This window comes from Odocoileus virginianus, chromosome 18, assembly GCF_023699985.2.
Source record: "Odocoileus virginianus isolate 20LAN1187 ecotype Illinois chromosome 18, Ovbor_1.2, whole genome shotgun sequence".
NCBI lineage: Eukaryota > Metazoa > Chordata > Mammalia > Artiodactyla > Cervidae > Odocoileus > Odocoileus virginianus.
Window position 1 is genome coordinate 14681136 of NC_069691.1, and position 9725 is coordinate 14690860.

The following is a 9725-nucleotide window of genomic DNA, read 5'->3' on the forward strand; positions in this document are numbered from 1 at the left end:
GAAATCATAACCTATTTCAGGGGAGTTGTCAAGAAAGGCCAGAGTGACCTCCCTGCTTCTGTTTTCTTAAACTCCTTCAGTTTAAAACATTCAATATACTAAGGTGATGTATTTCAGGATAGCATGTTCTGTACCCCATCATTCACATCTTGCAATCTTTGTTTCTCTTGCTGTCCTTATTATTCTCATTATGTCCTTATTATTAAAAAAAGTTAGTTATGATACTCTACTAATGAAAATGGGTATTTGGACCAGGAAATTCCTTTTAAGCTATCTCTGTGTATTTGTATGAAAGTTTATAGAGTCTGGGGCCAAGTTAAATTGTGATGCATAAGAAAGAGGTAGCAGTATTAGAGACAGAGAAGGAAGATCAGGAGTGGTAAATATATTACCCTAGTATATTCCCCCAGTATGGGGAACTCCAGTAGAAAGCCAAGTGAAGGGACTGGAGAAAAAGGAACATGTGGAATGGGGATTTAGAAAATGTGCTATGGTGAATGAGATACAATGCCTTTCTCCAAGTACACTATAGTATGTTCAGGAAAGTCAACTTTGATCACTAATCCTTTTCACTGTAACTTCTTTCTGGAAAGGTAAAGAATCCTACACATGGATGGCACTCCTAGATTGCATGTTGGCAGTTGCACATGGTGCAACTCACATAGCATCAAACAGTTGGTAATACTATTGTTTTCTATTTATATTCATCATCAGTGTGTATTCGTGGCATGGGATGATATTCAAGACACTGTGGAAAATGCAGAGACAAGGCACTTATGAGTCTAGTTACAAAGAGAGAACAAAAATTATAAAGGTGATTAGCTATCATTGACAGGTGGGTGGTTCAGTCAAAAGGGGTTCAGAGGAGGAAGACATGGTTTGCAGAAAAAAGCCCTACCAACTGTTCTTCACTTTTCTACTTTGTCCTGTATTTTGTAATTACCTTGGCACTTCAGATACTTCTATTTTCCATGTATGATGTTCTTGCTAAACTTCACATCATCTTTAATTTTGGTCTTTCATACACTGCACTCTGATTGAATCCATTTTAGTTCAATGAGAAGAACCTATGTAGCTATTCTGTTTGGGGCATTCTTTTACATATGTCACATTTTGGGCTACAGTGAGAAAGATTTGTTCCTCTCTGAGTCCTCACAATTTAAGATATGACTTGTTATTTGGTGGCAAATGTCCTTTAAGCATAACAGTTGTTCACTAAAACAGATAGTCACAACCTGAAAATAGAGAGTTATTTTATTTGGTGGGAATGTTTAAGACTCTGAGCCTGGGAGACAGCATCTCAGTAGCTCTGAGAAAACTGCTTCAAGGAGGCAGGAGGGGAAGTCAGGCTACATATAAGTTTGCAACAAAGAGAGCAGGCAGTCTAACCATCAAAGATCAGGTATCAAGTTAAGGCATTTAGCATTCTCTGTATGGGAAGATGCAAGCCTTTGGACTCAGAATTCATTCCTTTCATATTTACCTCAGCTATGGGGGCCAATTCTGTTTCCTTGATCACCTTGCTGCTTTGCATTCTCCCAACTCCTCAGCAATCTTCCTGATGGGGTCTCAGCATCCAGTGGATCACAGTTTTGGGAGCCCTCATTATATTTGGAGGCCAGAAATCACTGATGCTTGTGACATTTCTTGTTTATTAATATGGCAGGAGACACTTTCATTTCATACAGTGATGAAGCTATTAAGGACTTGTAGTGTATTTCTATTTTACTTCTTTTAGCATGTTCATCTGACATGAATGAGATCATCTTTGTTCTCTTCCCTCTCATTCCCAACAAGTATCCGTGTGGCTAAATGCCACTGTTACTTTTAAGACTCAGTCCAGAAACATCTGCCTCCAAAAACCCTTCTATGATGTGAAACTTGTCTCATTTAGATGTTTGAAGTTGCCACATTACACAGTTCCAGAGGACCCATTTACTTCCTGTTTATGTGAGAGGCCCTTCCTGGATTTACACATTTCCAACCTGAGCAGCAGTACACAGCAGCCTTGGGTGCTTCTCCCATAGCAGCCTATGCCTCACTATTACAGTATTGAGTATATTATATTTATTTATGATTTTAACACATTATATTTTAGAGACAGAAACTGTGACCTAATTCCTGGCCCATAGCAAGTACAGAATAAAGGTTTTTTGTTTGTTTGTTTTTTTAATGAAAAGGAAAAAAAAAAGGCTGAATGGAACCTCTTTGTAAAATTCTTACGTTAATGATGGCTCTAGAGACCTAGGGTTAACTCACACTGTTGCTATGCTACATATCCTGACTCATAGGTTTAGCAGTCCAGACTTTCTCCCCAGTTCTGACTCCTGGTCCATAATACTGGGGTTTCCATTTTTTAAGAGTCTTGTACCCATCTGATCCCTTCTGTTCCCCATCTCTCTCTCTGTTTGCTTATTCATTGGCCATTTTCACCTTATTCCCCAAGCTCGTTAGCTTTTTGTAAAGAGTACAAGAAAATCTTTTAAAAACTCTAGTACCTCCAGTTTCTCTTCTAGGGCTTTTCCCATTTAGCTTTTGTTATGGATCTCTCATATCATCTTTCTCTACACTTGGCACCACAAATTAGAAAATCAGTAAAGGCTGAATTTAGATTTTGATATTACTGTATATTTTTCTTTCCTACTTTCTCCCCAAGAAGGGAAAATCCATAGGATTAATAATACCAATTAGATATCAAATCTGTTTGTCTACTTGAAACAAAATAACTGATTTTAGGGTGTTAGTGTTAGTCGCTCAGTCATGTCTGACTCTTTGTGACCCCATGGCTGTATCCTGCCTGTCTCCTCTGTCCATGGAATTCTCCAGGCAAGAATACTGGTGTGGGTTGCCATTCCCTTCTCCAGGGGATCCTTCAGACCCAGAGATCAAACCCGGGTCTCCTGCATTGCAGGAAGATTCTTTACCATCTGAGCCACCGGGGAAGCCCCACGTCTGATGCCTCCAAATAGCTTAAACATTTTTGTTTAGCTACTATCCAGAAAGAGTTTTCAAGTGAGGTTTCCTAATCAACCCTTAATCTGTATGCATGGCCTTATTCTGCACATCATTTATCTGTTGCATATAAACAGTATTTACCTACATACTCTCCGCATTCAAGGCTGCATTTACAATTTTCTCTTACATAGAATAGATTTGGGGGTTCCTGTTTCCAGCTATTGGTGAACATGAAGAGCAAGCCTTGGAAACCGGAGACTTTGACCTGCAGATGTGTTTTATTTGGCAAGTACACAACTTGGAAAAATTATTTAACATATGAAAATTGAAAGATTTCACATAAAAATTCAGTTTTCCAGATTTTCTTTAAAATAAAGTCCAACAGATGATCCACTTTACAACATGGTAAATACCAGTGGGGGTTAGTAGCTACTTCATTTATACAAATATCCACCCCGCATAGACCAGTTTTCCTCACCACTCCTTATTACCTGCCTGTGGAGGTCTAATGTTTATTACCATTCAGCTCTGCTTTTCCTCTGTATTCTCTTATTGTGAAGAAATACTTCCTCATATCCCTGGTTTTGTCAATTATAGGAAAATGAAAAATGACTTGAGAGGGAAGTTTCTTTTAAGCAAAAACTGGAAGTAGCTTATTTCTTTATGTCAGTGACACATATTTCTACATATCAAATGCAAAAAAAAATTGTGGAGCTTTAATGAGGCATCTACACTTGTTAAAGTTGCTTCCTAGTTCTTAAAGGCATTTAAGTTTCTAAACTTGAAAAATAAAAAGAATGATATTATTGTTAAAAGAATAATATTTCAGGAACTAACTCACTGCTTGTGACATAGGACAGTCCATGAAGAAAGAAGGTCAGGGTTAAAGAAAGGTGTTGGAGGTGCTGTAGTGGGAAATAATAATGAAGCAAAGCTCTGACTTAAATTCCCTGTAACTTTAGGTCACCTTGCAATACCCACTGCTGTCTTCTCTCCACCCAAGGTGAGTGTGGGGCCTGGGTTAGGAGAGGACACATAGTATAGGAACTATAGTAATTTACCCTCTGATACCAAGAAGTCCAAACAAGTGAAAGCTAGACCATATGGAAGATAAGCTTTATATTCAGTCATTGTAAATCTGTATGCCACTTGGAAGCAGAAGTGTCTGGTGGCTTCCAAGCCATACAAACAATACCAATAAATAGGATAGAGTGATGGGTGGTAGTTGGTAATTTGGTTTGCTTTGCCCATTAAAGGAACATTTTTGGCAATCTTACTGTTGTAAGATAACAACAGTATTTCTTTCTCCAAATGAGTTATGTCATAGTGCACTTATTTTCTGCTTCAGCAAAAATAATTCCATAGCAGTCTGTCATGGTATTTATACAAATATTGGTGAGATAACTGTGTACCTAATAAAAAGTTATTTTCTCCATTCTCCCACATCCTTCCCTCCACTTACCCCTTCTAATTTCTCATTTTTTTCTTCTGCAGAATGAAACTACAATGCTATTAGATTTTAAAAATATGTACTGTCATGATTGCCTCCATAACTGGTTTATGGAGAAAGGTTGGGTAATAGCTCATAGCACTCTCATAGTTCAACAGGGAGAACATTGTAAAAACAAAACCAAAAATCTCTAGCTCATCTTGTACAAGCGGTGAAGTTACTAGAGAGTTTTAACTGGACCTCAGACATGCACCTGTTTAGTTCTCAGAATTCTGGCAACTGCTGATTAGGTTCAAAATTAACTTCTGCATAGAGTAGAAGAATGTTGACTTTAGAAATGTATTGTCACTATGTGGAAATGTGATACCTATAAAGAATCAAAAATGCAAAAATATCATGGGAAAAAGAAGTGTGTGTATGTTTTTTTTAGGGGGATGGAGGGTGGCAGGAAATATTTTCTTGTTTTTACTGGTTTTATGGACAAAGAAGGTATTATTTGGATAAGTTAACTCTAGTGTTTGTACTAGTATTCTAGTATAAAATATGGGACTACCAGAGGAAAAGAAAAATTAATTTCAAATAAAATATAGCAATATATATATACCATACTCAGTGGTCTTGAGGAAAAAAACTCATGAGAGAAGTAAAATAAATAAATGAGGAAATCATCTGTGTGTAGGTCAAATTGAAATGAATACATCTTTTCCAGAATTATTTGGATGCTGACACTGGCCTTAAAACAACTGACTAGCCCAAATAATGTTTTTCATTTGAGTCAAATTTTAATAAATAAATTTTGTTTTTCCTTTTTTTTTTGATAACTCATTTTCTTTTATCTGTGGATCAACTGTATTCTAGAGACCAACTCCATTGATACTTACTTGATATGATATTGAAGTACCCAATAGAATTCTTCAGTATCTTCTGCTATATATCTCATTTTCCTCAAATAAGATGATAAAAAGCACCTGGGATATTTCCCTGTTATTTGCTCTAATGCCTTTAATCAATTTGATTTAATCAGTATATGATTCCAGGTCATTTATATGAATTTTCAGTGTGTGCAATACATTATTTTACATTATTGCTTTTTTAAAATAATCAATTTCCAAATATTTTATGCTTGATAGTGTATGGCTACATTTACTTTTTTATGATGGTCCATTAGTCCTTTTAATTCTTCGAAACATGATTGTAAAGAATATACTAACATGAAAACATTATATTTTTATTTCTTTAGTACAGTTTTCAACCTATGGTATTGAATTTCCTATTTCATTCAGTCAACCTATTGTATTGAATTTCCTATTTCATTCAGTCCATTTTTGCCAGCTATCATAAATGTCTGGTCACTTTGGGTTACTGACACTGTTTAAATTCCAGTGTCATATCTGATTTCAATGTTTTCTTCCCTTCCCCCAGCTGTAAACTGTGAACTTGGCTGTTTGGACTTTGGAGAATAGGAGAGTCTGCCTTTTAGATTTTCATTCCCTCTTTTCAAAGTCCAGGCTCTTGAAGTAGGGAAACAGAATAGTGGAAGCAGAGCTTGTATGTAACTAGGCTGCTCTGGTTCCATCTGTGATCTACTCAGAGAGCGGATTCAGTTTAGATTTTATGTGGGGGTGGGAGAGTCAGGACTTTGTTCAGCCTCTTATGGTGACCTCTACTGCTGACAACTCTTGCAGAGAACAGCTAGCTTCCCTTGAGTCCTTCTGGAAGGCAGTATTCCAGTTTCTTTCTGGTTCTTCCTAATCTGTCTCTGCCCTTTCATTGCCCTCCTTGCATCTTCATATGGGGCCACAGGAGCCATAGGAGTCTTCTTCTGTGCGCTGATTGCCTCTGGGAACTTGTAAGAGGCTGCCCCACAATTTTTCTTCGCAAGTATCAGTTTTAGTCCTTTTGAGACTTGCTGACTAATAGACTACTCTGAAGACCTTTCTGCTTTCAGACCACTCTAGCCCAGAAATGGGCACCAGGTTCTATGTTTATGTTTACCCTCCATCTCAGGGGGTGGATGTAACCTTGCTTGAGAACTTTCTCACTGTTCTCAACTGCAGCTCAGGTATCAGCCAGCCTGGTTTCCTCACCAACTGCTGGAAATGAGTCTGCTCCTCCCTGGAAATGCTTGGCTTTAAAGCAACAAACTCTTGTCTTTCTCTTGTGATGGGGACAGGGATGAGTAACCTCTCACCACAAAGGCTGCATAGTCATGAAATCTAAGGCTATCCTTCAGGTTCTTTCTTCCATGCACTGAGGGAATAGAGGGACAGGGAGAAAGTGAGTAGGGGCGCTAGTAGCTGATTCTGCCACTTTGAGAAGACTACACCTGAGAGGCTTGTTGTTAGTACAATTTTGGACCCTCCCTGCAATATACAACGTCTCTTTCAACATTTTGTTAGGGTGTATTTGTGTGTGTGTACATATGTGATAGTCTCTCTTCCATGGAATTAAGCTACTTTGAGGCAGAAAACATATATTGCAGCTTTTTTCATCCATACTAACCATCACTAACAGTAAAATTGATATCAAAACAATAATAATAGTGGCATACACTTAAATGATGCTTACTTTTCAGGTCAGGTATTGTTCTAAAAAACTTGTATATATTTATGCATTTAAGCCTCACAAACCCTACGAGGTTGGTATTGTTATTGCTGCAATTTGGTTTGTGAAAATGGATTATAGAGTAGTTAAGTAACCTGCCTAAAGTCACACAGCTGATCAGCAGTGAAACAGATTGGAATCCAGGCAGCCTGACTCTGATTTCTATGCTGATTGTCTTTATCACAAGCATATGGCATCACTGTGAACAGGTATTGGTAAAGTTAATTAGACATCAGGATAATTTTCTCAGTTTGATTTGGTATGTGGAGCATATTAAATTTTAATTTAATTATTTTACTTAAGAGAAAAATAATCCGATTATTATTTATGCATACAACTTAATAAATTATTGTTGACCTCAGTGAATATGACACCTTATGGATTAAATATAAGCAAAAAGTTTAATCATGAAAGAATGGAGAACATTAAAGCAATCCCTTGTAAAGATGAGTCAGAACAGTCAATGACTTACTGTCATTGTATATGTTTAATGTGTTTACAAAAGCAAGTTTTAAAAGTTCAAAACAAATTGTTTGTCTGATCTCAGATACTATCTTATCTCTTTGTTGATAAGAAAATAAAAATCAGAGTTCATATGGTAAAGTTCATTTTTGTTGCCTTGATTGCTTCCCAGGTTTAACCAGATACCTTTCATACCATATCTCATCTCCCTTTTCTTCTCCTCATCTGTCTCCAGCTTAGTGCTGGATTTTGAATTCTCCAGTGAGATTTCTCTGGCCACAGAGACCTTTGACTTCCATATGGCCAAACCTAGTAGCTACAATTATGTCTTTATATTTCCTGATAATCCCATTGACTTGTGCTATGTTGAACATTCTCTGCTACTTAAAATCCTTTTCTTTGTTTTCCAGAATCATTCTTTTCAGGATTTATGGTTTCTCTTTTATTAATAAACATTTATTTTTAATAAACTCTTATTTCTGTTATCTTTACAAATCCATCTTTAGCCACCCACTTCCTTTAATAATGTTTTTCTTCAGGTCAGGGAGAAAGTTAGTGAGTTGGGGGGACACTGGTAGCTGATTCTGCCACTTTGAGAAAACTACATCTGGGAGGCTTGTTGTTATTCCTGTATCCTGTCAATTGACATTCCAAAATCTTGTTGTTACTAAAACGCAAGTCTGTGTACCTGACACACAGTAAGCCCAAACACCACCAGAACATGGGCATTTGGGATAGAGAACGCCTTATTATTGGGCCATGCAAGGAGATGAGTGGCTCATGCTTTTAAAAACCCTAAATTCCCATAAAGTTTTCAGCAAAGCCCTTTTTATAGGAAAGAGGAGGGAGGGGTATGGTTAGTTGTTGCAGACTTCTTGGTCAGATCCTCTGTTCTTGAGGTCAGGTCATGGTCAGGAAAGGATGCTCCTGTCAATCTCTGCCAAACAAATGTTTTTCTCTGTTCTAAAAAGAAAGGGCAGAGTCCCAAGGCACAACTTTCACCCTCTTTGAGACCCAGATCCTGGCTAAGAGGAGGTAGATTTTCAGTGGGCAGTTCCCTCAGGGCCTGGTCCTCAGACTCTACCCAGCTGTCGTCACTGAGGGAGCAAGGTGCCCAAGACCCAGCTGGCCCTCAGGCTCCTCAGGCCACCCACCTGGCAGGAACCAGGTCCCCCAGACTGTGACCCATGCCGACTGTCACTGCCATTAGGTTGCAGAGGCGGGAATGGGAGGGAGGTTCACCACCACCTCAAGGCCTGGGCCCAGCCTAGTGAATGGCCTAGGCGAGGGCTCTGGAACCCTGCAGGACACAGCCCCCAGCCTGTTCCCTGGGCCGCCTACCTCACGCACCGGCCCGAGGCCAGGTGAATCGGGGGGCCTCAGGAAAAAGGCCAGAATCTGTGTTTTGGCTCACTCTCCACCTGAAGACCACCACTCCAACTGTTGGCTGAATGGGCCCACTGTGCCTGCTTAGACAGTCAGTCATTACCCCCTGGACTGTAGCCCACCAGGCTCCTCTGTCTATGGCATTTCTCAGGCAAGAATACTGGAGTGGGTTGCCATTTCCTTCTCCAGAGGATCTTACTGATCCAGGGATCAAGTCCACGTCTCTTGCCTCTCCTACATTGGCAGGTATGTTCTTTCTTTACTACTGCGCCACCTGGGAAGCCTGACTGGGCTGAATGATAGCTGCTTGCGTGGGGGAGGGGCCCTCTGCCGCACCAACCAATGGCTGAGCAGGCCCGTTAGGGGCGGCTCAGTGGCAGTTGGTCACTTGTGGGAGGGGCCCCTGTAGCTACGCAGACTCGTGGCTGAGAGAATCGCTAAACGGTCGCTCTAACCTCCTGCGCCTTTAGCGGTCTCACAGAACCGTTGACTGGTAATGGGTTGGGACGTTATGTTGCTCAGCAATAGCCGCGTTCGGGGGGCTGCACAGTGCCCCGCTCTTTTAGACTATGGGAATGTGCATTAACCCTGCACCTTGGAGCACTGGCCTCTTTCTCCTTTGATGTAGTGTTTCAAAATACGAAACCAACTTTTGAGGCAAATCATCCTCATCAGTCAGCTCGTCAGTAACTGGAAGATACACTAGCATATTTCAACCAGTTGAAATCAAACTGTTGAACCAAAACCTGTCAACCAGTTGTATTTTTCATGGCAAAATTGTTTTAAGGCCAATTAATTTTGTGGCAAAATGCTTCTGGAAAACACTGGACTCTGACACTCCCCCCACGTTGCTGTGGACGTAATAGGT